The 15,481-nt window shown below is 45.0% G+C and overlaps 1 protein-coding gene across 8 annotated transcripts in view; it reads right to left on the bottom strand.

The window, feature by feature from the left end:
• The window catches only part of sox1a (SRY-box transcription factor 1a), a 95,096-nt gene that overhangs the window by 29,925 nt on the left and 49,690 nt on the right, over positions 1-15,481 (bottom strand). For 4 of the 8 annotated variants that reach the window (XR_009798131.1, XM_061841643.1, XM_061841648.1 and 1 more), the window contains one exon: positions 14,838-14,911. The exons of 2 other annotated variants lie outside the window; for them this stretch is intronic. The gene's annotated coding sequence lies outside the window, so the exon portion shown is untranslated. Of the gene's footprint in view, positions 1-4,699; positions 4,756-12,413; positions 12,492-14,837; positions 14,912-15,481 lie in introns of those variants that run through there. 2 more of the 8 variants (XR_009798133.1, XR_009798132.1) reach the window with 2 other exon arrangements.

Below are 15,481 nucleotides of genomic sequence, written 5' to 3'. Positions count from 1 at the left end.
ACCCTTTGCCGAAAGGATAATAATTAAAGCTGTTTGGAAACAATACATGGAATATAGTGCATAAGTTGCATAGTATTATTGATTTTCCCGGGTAAAGAGTAATGCTGACATTTCCTGAAAACGTTGTCTGGAGGAAAGTTGACCAAATGAATGTGGACCGAAGAAAAAAATGTTTTTTTTTTTTTGTTTTTTTTTTTTTTTTCAAAAATACCTGTACTCACATGGACATGTCATTTAAGCACCAATTTAAAAAAAAAAAAAATTTCGAGGACGCACACTTGTCGCTGATGTGCAAATTACAACCTCCGACGCGCCGAAGGACTCGGGCGCTGCAAAAATACTTGAGCAGAGGACGCCGGGGGATGATCGAGCACAGAAGGCCACGTCGACCAGCCTCCGTCGCTAACGAACGCGCAAGGATACCCACCCCCCCCACCCCCCCTCGTCATTATTGTCACAATTAATGAATTCCACTTCTACGCTCGAACGGGGCCGCAGAGTCACCTTGAGGAACCTTCGACGCGCAAACAAGCGTCGACGCGCACAAAAGGCGGGCGGGCCGCCCACGGAAAAAATCCGATCGGCTAATTAAGACGTGCCGTCGGAGCGGGAAGTCAACACAAACGGGGGCCGGACAGATGTCTCGCCGGGGGCGACTTCAAAAGGGAGAAATAAAGAAGCCGGGGGCCGTGTAATGTGATTTGGATAGAATGCTTCCAGGTCAGGGGTGAGCGCTGGCCGACTGGGCAGCTGACAGGCGTCTAACTAAGCATGACGGATGACAATTCAATGGACTGGCCGCCTTCTCCGCCCGTTCCAAGCCGGGTAGGAACAAATGACTTGGCTGGAAGACGCGAGTTGGGCTCTTTGAAACGTTCCCGACACCTCTGTGGGGCGATGTCGAGCCAGAGAACAACGAACGTGACGATATGGTGATGGCAAAAAAATGCTTTGGAGCTAAAAGTTCAGGCCGTCCTGACCATTGCTGGTGGCAAAATGGAATATTTTAGGATTATTTATTATAATTGTGGTAGAGCCGAAAGGTGAAGCTCTCAATTTACCAGTCGATCTACGTTCTTACCCCCACCTATGGGCACGTGCTGTGGGTCTTGACGGATAGAACGAGATCCCGGATACAAGCGGCCGAAATGAGTTTCCTTCGCAGGGTGTCCGGACTCTACTTTAGAGAACGGGTGAGAAGTTCGGTCATCCGGGAGGGGCTCAGTGTCGAGCCGCTGCTCCTCCGCATTGAGAGGAGCCAAGATGAGGTGGTTGGGGCATCTGATCGGACTTCTCCATGGTGAGGTGTTCCTGGGCGTGTCCCCACCGGAAAGGGACCCCCAGGACGACCCAGGACACGCCGGGGAGACTACGTCTCTCGGACGGCCTGGGAACGCCTCGGGATCCCTCCGGAAGAGCTGGAAGAAGTGGCTGGGGAAAGGGAGGTCCGGGTATCCCTGCTGAAGCTACTTCCCCCGCGGTAGAAAATGGATGGATGGATGGAATATTTTATTACTTTACTATCTACAGGAGGTCCTCGGTTTTACAAGGGTCCTAACGCAGATGATTTCAAAGTTACGAATGACACGTGATCACACAATGATCTAAATTGTGAAGTTCATGAACGAATCACATAGCACAGTTATGGAATTTCACTGGAGGTATTGTGTTCTTTTTGGCAAATGCAGTTGTTCAAAGATAGCTTTGGGAGTCATCGCCAAAAAAAAACGACTTCGGTTTTATCGGCCCATAACACGTTTGGCAGATTTCAAGTACGTTTTTCCAAAATGTAGCCAGGCTTGGAGGTTTTACTCGGTACGATAAAGCTTCAATCTCGCCACGTTAGCCCAGAGATTTGTATTAAGACGACGGGAGAGTGCCGTCGTGAGTCCTAAACGGCCAGTACTTGGCAACCATTTCTGCACCACCTTCATTGTTCCTGTGGGAGCTCTTTGAGGGCTATTCTTTGTACTGGCAGACGCTACAAAATATCAGGAAAAGCATATCTAGACATATTAATTGAGAGACGTGGCACGGTGGCAGAGCTGTAAAACGTTGGCATCACAGTTCTGAGGGGTTCAATCCCAGACCTGCCTGTGGGGAGTGTGCATGTTCTCCCCGTGCTTGTGTGGGTTATCTCCAGGCACTCTGGCTTCCTCCCACATCCCAAAAACATGCAACATTCTAAATTGCCCCGAGGTGTGATTGCGAGTGCGACCGTAGTCTGTCTCCATGTGCCCTGCGATTGGCCGGCGACCAGTTCAGGGCGTGCGTTGCCTCCTGCCTGTTGACAGCTAGAATGGCCTCCAACACTCCCGTGACCCTCGTGAGGATAAGCGGCTAAGTAAACGGATGGACGGATAATTGAGAGACAAGCGAGTAACACGACAACGGAAAAACTGCAGCGTATATTTTGCTATAAAAAACAACATATCGCGGAACTGTTATTCATCTTACCGCGCTAGTTATTGTAATTACAACCTCGTCCGTCTGCTCCTGCCAGACAGTCTCGGAGATATTTCATATCTGGGGCGTATAAAAAATGAGAAAAAGAGGTGGATGACGAGCTATTAAAGGACAAGGACAGCAAGCAGACGTCAGCGATGAAATCAAGGCCACGAAGGGTTGAACATTTCACCCATTACGCGCCTCAGCCTTTCGTACACGCTGAGAAATTAATCGGAAAAATTAGCAAAGCGATTAACCACTTTTAATTGGACGACGTCTCCAGATCTTGTCGGGTCCGCGGCAAAGACTTCAAAACGCCTGGCACACATTTCACAGAAGGTTGTTATTCATTTGGCAACACACCGCAGATCTTTTTGTTAGCCTTTGGCTGTCAAGACTTTGAATGCTTCGTTTTAGCGAGACTTTTTGGGACAACTGCATGAGCCCAACTTTGTGGGTATTTCGCTTCTAGCGCTTGAATTTAAAAAAAAAAAAACGTATCGACTTAAACATTTTTTTTTTTTTTTTTTGATTGACTACAACCGAGATTGTGAACCTGTGAAATGTCTTTGCGTTTGTTTTTATTTGATTTATTCAACCTTGATTGTCCTGGTGAGGACATTTTTTTTTTAAAAAGGGCAAAATATCATCCAGGATTTTACAGAATAAGATAAAGACGTTCACAAAAACAAGGTTGAAAAATCAGAAATTTTCAGCAATCATCTAAAGTATTTAAACCAAATGAAAAGAAGCAATGACAGCTTTTGATGTTCCGGCGTGTTCCGCCGCTTCAAACTCCTTTACAAGTGGTCAAAAAACAAAAATGTCTCAACTTTAGAGCTGTGAAATTGTTTTTCCACTGGGCAGGGATGAAACTACGACGACTTTGCGACTCCTCATTCTTTAAAACGAGGCACAAGTCATAATGAGGGAGGAAAAAAGGTTGCGTGACATCGTGGAAAATGGAGTTTGCAACTGAAATGTTCATTATTTCAAATGCACAGAATTCAGAAAATGCAATATATATGTAGATCCATCTGTCTCAAGGACAGTGAATTTTTCTGACATATACAGTATATTACGATTCTTTTCACCTATTTTCATAAAAGTCAAAAATCAGTGAGTGAAAAGTACTGACCCCCTTCTCATTTTTATATGCATGCATAGTTTCCCCACTTTCATGTTTAAGCTCATCAAACTAATGTATATAATCGGACAACTCAAGTGAACTCAAAACGCTGTTTTTGAATGATTTAGAAAAAAAACCAAAAACAAATGTCAAATGGTCAAATGTGAAAACGTAATAGGGTCATTTTTCTGGGCCGCCCACGCCTGGGAAGGTTCGCCACTGTTTCCTCCACGGGAAAATAATGGCACAGCCTGTGGTTAGCTGGAATCCTAAAGCAATAGAAACGGCTTTTGTCAGGCTTTCCAGACTGAGGGTTGCCAATTAGTTAATTTCTCGACTGTTCTGGAATTTCTTTGGATCATGTCATTTTATTTTTTAAGACATGTCCGACTGAGGCAGCTGGAAAGCGTTGGCCTCACAGTTCTGAGGTACCGGGTTCGATCCCGGACCCGCCTGTGTGGAGTTTGGATGTTCTCCCCGTGCTTGCGTGGCTTTTCTCCGGGCACTCGAGTTTCATCCCACATCCCAAAAACATGCAACATTAAATCGGACACTCTAAATTGCCCCTAGGTGTGATTCTAAGTGTGACTGTTCGTTTGGATGTGCCCCCTGCGATTGGCTGGAAACCAGTTCAGGGTGTACCCCGCCCGTCGACAGCTGGGATAGGCTCCAGCACTCCCGCGACCCTCGTGAGGATAAGCGGCGAAGAAAATGGATGCATGGATGTCCGACTTTAATATACAATATATGAAAGTCCACATCCAAGTTCCCATCCTGCATACAAAGTCCGCTAGGGTTCTTTTTTTCAAGCAGCTCTCTCGTGTTTCAAATCCTGGTTCGCAAAAGATCTGCACATGTCTAAATCGTGTAAGAAATGACTAATTAATATAAAAAAGAAAGTCAATCTCTCACTCCGGTGTCAAAGAGATCCACTTGGTTCGCCACCTAAAGATGAATCGATCCCCTTGAGATGGGAGTCAGACGGGCGTTTTCACGCGGCGGGGAGGGCGGGACGGCGTCGGCGTCTGTTGCCGCCCGATAGCTTTGACTTATTGGACTTTCCCTGACGCGGAAAAATGGCCGCCGCCGGCCGCTTCTGAAGTCCCTGGAGACGCGTCGCCCCCGCGGCTCGCTGCCCTCCCACTGGGGCTGCTCACGGAACTGTTTGCCCTGATGGACTGATGTCGGGGGGGGGGGATCAGGAGGAAATCAATAAGCAATGATAGACTTCTGCTGTCCACTCAGCTAATCCTGTTAGTGATAGCCGCTGCTTTAATCGAATGGTCGCACACAGCGCAGACACTTAGACAAGAGTGTGCGTTTACAAACTACACACACCTATTTTTAAAAAAAAAAAAAAAAAAAAAAACACTGCATATTCTTAAAGATAAAATCCATCCATCCATTTTCAATTCCGCTTATCTTGTCGAGGGGCCGCAGGGAGCCGACGGCAACCGACTTTGGGGCGAAAAGGCTGACGACGCCCTGGACCGCTCGCCGGTCGAATCGCGGGAAAACGTCAACACGGACGAGAAGTCGTCTGGACGCTCACAGTGTCAATTCTTAAAGGTCAAGTGTCACGAAATGGATGATTTTTAGTATGTTATTCATGAAAAAAACAGCAGCTGGTATGGATCCATCCGGTTTTTTTTTTCCACACCACAAAATGTGATTTTGACATTTACACCTTTTTGTAACTCCCGCCATGAAAATCCTCTCGAGGGATTCGTTTCCGACAAGAAGCAGGAAGTGACGTAAAGGACAGAAGCACCGCCAAGCGGACTCGTTTGTTTCTATTAGTTTTACCTGCGGGGAGGGAGCTCGTTGTTCCTTCGTGTTAGCCAAAATGCCGGCTCGTTGCATTGCGCTCGAAAACTCGGGAGGACGGATTCACCCTTCGTAAGTTTCCAAGAGACCCGGTTCGTCGTGAAAAATGGATTCCACGGGTGCGAAGGACGAGAGCTTTGAGAGGTTCCAAATGACAGGTAGGTGTGTATACAGCTAATAAAAAAAAATAATAGTTTGGGGGGGACCACATGATCCGTCCATCATAACGTAACAAATATCCGCATACGTATGACAGGGGTGCTAAACGTGTCGATGTGCGCGTCGGACGGCTTCAGCGTCGGGCTCGCCGGCGAAGGCTTCTGCGGATGAGCACGGCTGGCCCCTACATACTATCTGGGAGTCTGTTGTTAGTCAGAAGAGATCCGCTTATCATCTAAATATCGAAACGATAGGGTAATATTGTCACGTCACTCGATTGTGAGACGTTCTCTTCTTTGAAAAGAGCTTCCGTGTCCCATAGCAGCGGCCACAGCGTGTGTTCAATGGCGAATGTCCGGCCGGGGTGATGTCACGGACAGGAGATGGAGCCAATATGGCGACCACTTGGATGTCGAATGAGACTTCCGCAGCTTTGCGCACGGATGACGCGCTCTCCCCTCATATTTCTTTTTACGTACGTACGGACATTGAAGTGAAGAATGTTATATGTATTTTTCATTTCAATATTTATAGGGATGACACTTGACCTTTAAAGATAACATCTTTACATTAACATTCAGACGAGAAGGCAATTTATTAGCGATGGATTTGAAAGTGGGACGCCACGGTATGTATTATGAGAATCATGCCACGACTACATCATCTAAAAACTGATAAAGGAATGGAAGTGACTACGCATTACACAATCAGGATTTTTGGGGCTGATCACCGGGTTTAAAAAAAAAAAAATAATAATAATAATAAAACGATAACCCATCATTGATTCATGTCAAATAAAATGACCGCTTTGTTTATTGTGTATACTTGTGTACTTAATTGCTCCAAAAAAATATGTACAAGAAATCTATTTACGCCAGGGAGGCATAGTGACAAAGAGAAACATAATCATCTTTATTTTGCCAAGTATGAATAAAAACACGGCAGAAATAATGAGCGCTAACGTATGTGAATTAAATTATTTTATTAGTTCACCCACACTGAAAATATAAAGGATGATTTGATTAAAGAAAAAAAAAACCTGCACGTTTACGCACAACTATCAGTGCTAGCACTAGCTTGCTAGACTCCATAACGTTTGGTTACCTATTGCAAGCTGTACTGCAAAGGTGTCAAACTCAAGGCCCGGGGGATAGATCTGGCCCGCCACATGATTTTATGGCAAATCATGTGTATCGACTTCCATGAATTTTGTTAAAATCTGTACCAATGTTTGAGTCATATCATCATTGATAACGTTGAGAGAGTGTGAGCATTTTTTTTTCTTACCAAACATGAAAAACCCGTTGCCCTTGATTTCTGATTCCAAAACTGGTTCATAAAATTCACGTGTAAATGTGATGAGGCTGTTTAAGATTTTGACGGTTTCGCAGCCACAACGGCCGTCTGAGGGAAACGACGTGGCCCGCAACAAAAATGAGTTTGATACCCCTGCTGCACCGTATTAAAAGTCTGAACATACCACAACCAAGCCTTAAACGAACATCAACTTCTGAGCATCGGTCACCACCAACACACATTTTCACCATTTAGTTCTATAATACAGCCGACACGATACATACTTGTTGTTGTCGCCACGGTAACGAGTATATCCGGTCGCATTTGAGTTGGAAAAATGAAGCCCAAAAACAGATTGAGGTGGTGCCGGAATACAAGATTTTATTGCGGAATCGTGCCAGAGCAAATTTGTCTCGTATTCTCATCCGTGCATTAACGTGCTGTCGTTTTAAAAAAAATGTATTTTATCGCCCGTCAGATATTTCAAAGCGCTTTGTCAAAAGACACGACGACAACGCGAGGAAAAATGAGATCTTCTGGATTAAAATATACTGCGTGTGATGGCGACTCGGAGTAAATATCTTTTGGCCGATCAGCATAAAATTGCTAACGATCGACCGATTCCGATCATGCCGATTGCATCCCAAATTTCATTTCAGATCAATTTCAATTCATCGGTCATTTTTTTCAACATAGTGGACGTCTTTGAATCAAGGTGATCTTGAGCTAAGATGAACGTTTTCATCTGCGCTACATTTCATCCCTGAGGATCTTTTTTTTTTTTTTTAATTGATATGGAGATGACCGCGTCACATCTATATCAAAGTGCTCGAAACTCCCGTCCTGACACACGAGCCACTCCGCCTGTGTCGCGAAAAAAGCATTTCTGGGTGAATACTTTAACCCCGGGTGCGCGCGACTCTGTGAATCGACGACGTAAAAAAGAGGCGGACCGCGGCGGCACACGTTTAAATGAACATTAAGGGAGCACATCAATTGCATATGACATAATCTCCATCCCTCCTTTCAGCGACCGGCTTCCTCTCTCACTTCCTTAATCTCTCTGTTCTTGAACCCTCATCTTCTAAAGGCGGCTGAAAGCTCCCTTCATCTTCTCCGCGAGCTCGCGGCCGGGGGGGGGGGGGACGGCGACGCTGTGACGGGAGCGAAGATGACGAGGAGGAGGAGGAGGAGGAATTACTGAAGTCTGATTCAATTAACACTCGGATGATGATTCCTCGCCTTTTATTCCGTCTCGCTCTCGTCGTCTTTGAAAGTGAGCTCAACTTGTTGCGCGTATGTTAGCGTTCGGCAGAGGAGCAAGGCCCGGGGGATTCGCGTGACGGCTGGAAAAATTAATAGTGGTGCTCCCTCCCAAGCTTGGTCGGGAACTCCGTCCAACCTCGAGCCGGCTCGCCAAAGTCGAATAATCCCCCGCCCTACAAGTGCGTCAACTACGAGCTTCCGACATCCGAGCCACCAGAACCTTCCCCGCCTCCCGCCCGAGCTGCTCGTCATGCGGGAGCCGAAGCTCGTCCGTGCAAATCATACGCCAACAACAAGTGAAATCCAATCATTTCTCTTGATACAATTCCATTTGAAAGACTCCAGCCCATCGCTGAATCAGTTTAGAAATTGTCGAAACTGCCCAATATCAGCCAGGGTGTGACAAAGGAGACGGTGAATACTTTAAGACAGGGGTGCCCAGACTTTTTTTTACCCCTAGATCTACTTTTCAAGCAGCCAGCCTCTCGTGAGCTACCGACGACAGGGGAGGAGATGATGATGATGATGATGATGTTGATGGGGTTGTTGGCAACACTGACTGAAGCTGCGCAGAATGGCCGTGCAAAGCAAATGCTCAATATAATTGAGTTTTATTGTCCATCCATCCATCCATTTTCTTCGCCGCTTATCCTCACAAGGGTCGCGGGGAGTGCCGGAGCCTATCCCAGCTGTCAACGGGCAGGAGGCGGGGTACACCCTGAACTGGTCGCCAGCCAATCGCAGGGCACGTGGAGACAAACGACCAATCGGACTCACAATCACACCTCGGGGCAATTTGGAGTGTCCAATCAATGTTGCATGTTTTGGGGATGTGGGAGGAAACCGGAGTGCCCACCCAGGCACGGGGAGAACATGAAAACTCCACACAGGCGGGTCCGGGATCGAACCCGGGACCTCAAAACTGTGAGGCCAACGCTTTCCAGCCAGTCCACCGTGACGCCGAGTATTATTGTAAAACACAAACGAAACATATACTGCATATACTGCACGGGTAAAGCCCGCTCGGTCTCCCTTAAGCTTAAAGCCCAGAAAGTTGGTTTTTTTTTTTTTTTGGTTTTTGTTTTTTTAAATTGTGAAAGCTGGCGTATTTTTTAAAAACATAAATAAACTAGTGGCAGCTCGGTGTTCAGATTCTAGAATCTAGAATATCCCACAGTGCCAGTCTTTCAAAATACATCAATAAAAAAAAGAGTGATTCTCAACTGGTGGGTCAGGACCCAAAAGTGGGTCGATCGGCCATTTTGCGTGGGTCACGGAGAGGTCATGAAAAATGTATGGCACAATTCAGTTTTCGGTGTAATCAATTTAAAACTGTTACTCGAGCAGAACAAGTGAGAGTGAGACGGGTGGAATATGTCTGTCGAGGGAGACGCATGTTTAATGTAACTTCGCGTTTTGTGCGTGAGTAAAATTAGCATGAACAGACCCTCATCATGGAAAATGTAACGAGAAATGTATATGACGCAGCTTTCAAGTTAAAAGCAATCGAGCTGGCGGATAAAGGAGGAAACGGAGCTGCTGCACGTAAACTTGGAAGAAATGAAATCGATGGTGAGACGCTGGAAACGGCAGCGGGAAGAACTGGGGCAATGTAAAAAGACGAAAAAAAGCTTTCAGAGGTAATAAAAGCAGGTGGCCTGAACCGTCTTGCTGCTGTGTTACTGCTGCGTCTCATTGACTTTTACCCGTGTGTTTTCTTTTTACCCATCCCTGTTAGTACTGCGTTACTACCGTATTGCTACTGTGTTACTGCTGTGTAACAAGCACTGTTTGGAAAGAAAAGATGGGGTATATTATTACAACTTTCTCTGTAAATATCTCGTGTGTCAATGTCAGCACATACGGCTTATAGACAGGTGCGGCTTATGCAAGTACAAAATGTTTTTTCCTTTAAAAATGTACTGGGTGAGGCTTAGAATCAGGTGAGGCTTATAGTCCAGAAATTACGGAATGTGTCCTGCATGTTCCTAAAGAGGCGAGATCAGCGGCAAAATATGAAATGTCGGGCACAGGTTCAGTTAATCAGGTCTTTTTTAAAAGGGACTTTAAACATGCAATCAGGAATATTTATGATGCAAAACGTGATAATCATGTTTTCAAAGGCTATATATGAACAATAAAAGTTTCTTTTATTATTCCTAACTCCTTTGACAGTGGGCCGCGACTGAGCAACCATCAAAAAATGCCAGCAACAGGGTGACAACAGTTGAGAAGAAAAATGTCACACTTCCGACACACCCGACATTCACGCTCCCAAACTTGGGACGATTTTCAAATAGCCAGCACAACATGATCGTATTAAATATGGACATTGACGGAGATGATAAAATACCATGAATATCTGTGCAGCTGGAATTTGAAAATCATCTGAAAAAATTTTGCTGAGGTGGATGCCATCATTTTGCACAATTTGAAGCTTATCCCGCAAACTGCTAAAACATTTGCTACATTAAAAAAATGTCAATATTCTGAGGGCAGCACATGATTAGAGTATTTCAATTTTTGTGTATCAACTTTTGCTGGAGGTTTTGAAAAACTGTATTAACATTTCTGTGCCCTAGGACTGACTGGCGACCGGTTTGGGGTGCAGTTCACCTTTCGCCCCAAGTTGGCTGCGATAGGCTCCGGCACTCCCGCAACTCTTGTGAGGATAAGCGTCCTTTGGAAAAATGGATGGACGGAGGGAACCTTTACAGCAGGGGTATCGAACTCATTTTTGTCGCGGGCCACATTGTACTTGCAGTTTCCCTCAGAGGGCTGCTATAGCTATGAATCCATAAAAATACTTAACCGCCTCGTCATATTTACACATGAACTTTACAAACTCGTTTTGGAATCAGAAATCAAGACTAATGTGTTTTTCCAATGATTGTTGTTAGGTAACAAAAAAAAAAATCATCATTTATTTGACATTTTGGTACAGATTTGAACAAAAAAATAAATAAATAAAAATGGAATTTGACACATGTGATTTGCCTCCGAGGGCCACATAAAATCATGCGGCGGGCCGGATCTGGCCCCCGGGGCCTTCAGTTGGGACACCTGCGCTTTACATACAGCCATACCTTCACGAAAGTATGCATACATATAACCGCGGTATTGATGGCATACTTTCAACATATTAAGTTTTCCCATGGCCTGGAGCTATTGAAAAAAAAAAAAAAAAAAAAATCCCACTTATTCAAACTCACGTTGAATATTGCCAATCATCTTCATGGAATCCATATCATCATCATCATCATCATCACCCCTTTCTTACCTATTTTCGCTAAAATAAATAAATCTAAACTTGGCCAATCATATTACTTCTGATCATGGCATACGTGACCGGCAGCATTGCGCACCGTCTCCTCCGATGACTCCCCCCCCCACCACCACCACCACCACTACCACCACCCACCCATCATCATCTTCTCCAACAAGGTGATGTTTATCTCCTGCAGGAGGAAATTAAAGCCTTGCTTCATGAGCTGCAGATATGCAAATCTTATACAGTGCAAATAGATTGCGTGGAAAAGGGGAAGAAGAAGAAGAAGAAGAAAAAAATGGGGGGGGGGGGCGCCCACCGAGCCGAGCCACCGTTGATTCCAAATCTAAAAATCAAGAAATTACACTCCCGAGTCGGAATGTCGCGATATAAAAAAAAAAAAAAAAGCGGGGGGAGTTGGGGGGGGATATATAAATTAATACAGGAGGGGCAGAAAATGAAAAATTAGACTTGAGCTGAAAAATTTGCCGGCGCCCACTTCAATAAGTCTGCTGGCGGAGCCGCAGGTGAGGGCTTATCTGACGCGCGCGGCGTGGAAATAAGTTGCCGCGATATCGCCATTACACGGGATATGTCTTTTATTGAACCGGCAAAATTGGAAAGTAATGGCGCCGCACGCATTTGTGGAGTATATAATTTTGATATGCATTAGTGTTATTGTCAGCCGGCGAGTCGGGTTCAGGGGGTGGTGGGGTGTTGGGGTGGGGGGGGGTGGCTACGCTGCTTGGCGGCGTGATTGCACGTCTGCCGTTGCATTGTGGGAGAAGGATAGGGTGGGGTTGCGGAGGGCGGGGGGGGGGGGGGGCAGTATTAAAAGTTGTCCTTGCCATTCCAATCAGTCTGCATGTTTCTATCCACTTACGCTATAATTAAGTTTGGTGACCCCTGTCTGCGTGCTTCAACTGGCCAATAGGAAATTTACAGCCAACGCAGATCTCAGATCTGCTGGCCTGATGCTGCGCTTCTTCTTCCCGAAGGACCCCCCCCCACCCCCCCCCTTGTCTGTCTCCTTCCCAGTTTCTAAAAAAAAGAAAAAAAAAAACCTCTCTCCCCGCGTCTTTGTCCGCCGCCGCAAGGCTGTAATAGAATAAGAATTATTAATCGAATAATTATGCGAAACACATTAGTTTCCATTCAATTTCTCACGAAACACCCCCCCCCACCCCCCCCGGCTTCTGTTCCGGTCTCACCTTACTCGAAAAAAAAAAAGTATATCGCCGACACATGGCGGTGTAACTCCCCCTCGACCGAGAAACACGCGACAGTGTTTGCTTCACGACTTCTCTCACTGTGTTGTTGTTTTTTCCGTTTCAGCTGCTTATCCTCAAAAGAGTCTGTCGTGTTGAAAGTATTTCAACATCACACTAGAGGTCATCGGATCGCGGGATGCGGTGAATGCACACATTGCAGCAATATCCTGCTGTTTAAAAAAAAAAAAAATGTTTTTGCTTTTTCGTGGGATCACTTGTTGGACTGTTTTGATGTCTTACAGCACGAACAACTTTTCAACTTTTCTGACAAAAAAATATTGATTTGAAAGACCTTGTTCGTCATCACTCAAATCAAACATATACAGAAATATCAGCGGTTATTAAAACTACTAAAAGGCAAAACATTGCCGTTACAGTTTGACCCTGGAACAGATAAATATTTCTACATTTAATATTTAAAGGAAAGACTCATCCGGTATTAAAGACATCCCTACTAATATTAAAAACGGCGACCCATTTTGTACATGAATGTTATGTTTCTTCATGATTTTCTTTGTTTTGTTTGAGTCTTTGTATTCCTTTCATATTTTGCAAGTACTTCCCCTTTATCATTATCATGATGAAGGTCGATTATTTAGTTAGAATGGAGAAAAATGGGGAAAAAAAGAAACTACGGTTATAATTATCCATCTTTGGCTGTTGGTGTTCATTTATGAATTCATTCATTCATTCATTTACATCATTTTTGGGACAGTTTCAAGTGTTTGTCAATTGTATTGTGCAATACTGCACAGATAAAGTTTTGATGACGTTGACAGTCTGACCGTGGAACTGACTGCTCGCATTGTCGTATTTCCTACTTGAAATTTTCAAAGTTAAAGCCTCGCCGTTCATTCAAATGAAGACTTTGCAGGAGTGACTCTTTTTCCATTTCATGAAACTATTTTGAGAGGCTCCTCGGTGGAGGTTTTTGCGACGGTGACACTTTCACCCCGGAAAACAAATTCTTTCCCTTTTTTTGGATTCCAGAACGAATTTGGATTCGACCTTCGGGCAGCGCTTCCCGTGTGAGGCGAGGCAAAACGTCGAACGCTACGACTGCTCAAATGGCGACGATCCCGCGTCGAATGCGTTTCGTGATCGTCTGTTTGATTGCACACAAAGCCGATGGATACGCTCAAATTATTGATTTATTCTCGTTTGTACAGCCAACACGAGTTTGTCGTACTTAAGCCATCTCATGGAAGAGCTTTTCATTGTTGTTCCCGTCACTACACGTCGCTGGCGTGGATAGATGAATGAAGATATATTTGTTATTAATAGATAATAATTTGGGACGAGTGGAATTGGATAATACTATATGACGATTTATGACGGCCGGCTGTTTTGCGAGTCGTTCCACTGTAAGCACGGACTCGGTACAAAAAAAAAAAAAAAAAAAAAAAACGTCCTACAACATGTACGGAAACATAAATTACATATGAAAAAAAAAAAAAAACCAGCCACTTTGGCACTCGTCATAAAAAAAAAAAAAAAGCCCCTCTTCAATCATAATTAGCCTAATTAATTTAAAGCAGCACTGGATGCCTATCTAAGCACAGTGACACGACTAAATGAACACGCAGCCTGCAGCGGGCCCCGCCATACGTTCCCGGACTGAAACGCACCCTTGGTAGGATTAGAGCGGGAAGAAAAGGGGGATTATTATTTCATGACCTTTCAATCCGCTGCCTGTCAGGTTGAACTAAAGCCATATATGCTGCCGGAGGACTAATCTCATTCTCCCCTTTTGTGTCCGCCAGGGATGTGTCATTTCTTTACCCCCCCATCCAGATTTAGTCCATAAAATAAACTTCCTCGGCTCATCTGATAAGAAGCCATCTCCTGAGCGGGATAAGGCGGGCGGCGGCGGCGGCGGCGCCTTCGCCTGACCCACCACCTCGCCCCACGTACACCCCCCCCCACTCCCTCGGCAACCGGCGGCCGCATTTTGGGGGGTGGGGTGTCAGATAACTCAAGACGGGGATGGGAAAGAGTCCGGAAATGCCACTTTGTCCGCTGTCTGAGAGCGGGCGGCGACAGCGACTCTGATTAGAAAAACACGCGAGCTCCGAAAAATGACAAAAGTGTCAATCGGCAGCTGCAGCGAGGTCGCGGCCGTTCGCACAATGCCCGCCCCCGCGCGCTCGCTCGGCGCCGCCATCTTCATTACCGTTAAGTCCTCGTGCGTGCGCCGTCGGAGCGGGGCGAGGGAATCCTTCTCCAAAGTCCAACTTGGGTCAATGACTGTGGATGGAGGCACAAAACGTGATGCTATCATTACATATCTTGAGCATTTGTGGCTTTCATGTTTTCAGGCTTTTAATAACACTTCCCCTTATTTGTTTTTACAAATGCATGACGACCAGGACAAAATGTTCTGCACTTGCCTTATTAAAATTTGGATTCTTTTTTATTTTTTCAAGACTTCACCATATCTAATTCTTGTTTTTTTATAACGCAAACACATTAGGCACACATGCATAACCTAATGCGATCTTATCAAGGAGCCGCGACAAAAATTTCAATCATAAAGGTGACGCTAAATTAACAATAAGTGCATTAAATCCATGAAATCAAACCTTCTGTGGCAACAGCAGTTTCTAATATTTTGACACTTTGGAGACTCTAAATAAGGGAGCCAAAGTAGTAAAAATATGAAATACTCCAGCGTCAATCATAAGTGAAAGTAGCAAACATATGAGCTGCCTCAGCGGCAATCATAAGTGAGCAATATTATCTTTTTAAAAGCTGAATTATCTAATGGATTGAAAGAACAGTAGGTGTGCCTAATTGTAGGAAAAGATGATACAAAAA

This window comes from Syngnathoides biaculeatus, chromosome 14 (genome assembly GCF_019802595.1).
Source record: "Syngnathoides biaculeatus isolate LvHL_M chromosome 14, ASM1980259v1, whole genome shotgun sequence".
In the NCBI taxonomy this organism is placed as follows: Eukaryota; Metazoa; Chordata; class Actinopteri; order Syngnathiformes; family Syngnathidae; genus Syngnathoides; species Syngnathoides biaculeatus.
Note: the sequence above shows the minus strand (reverse complement) of the source record. Positions and strands in the feature narration are given on the sequence as shown.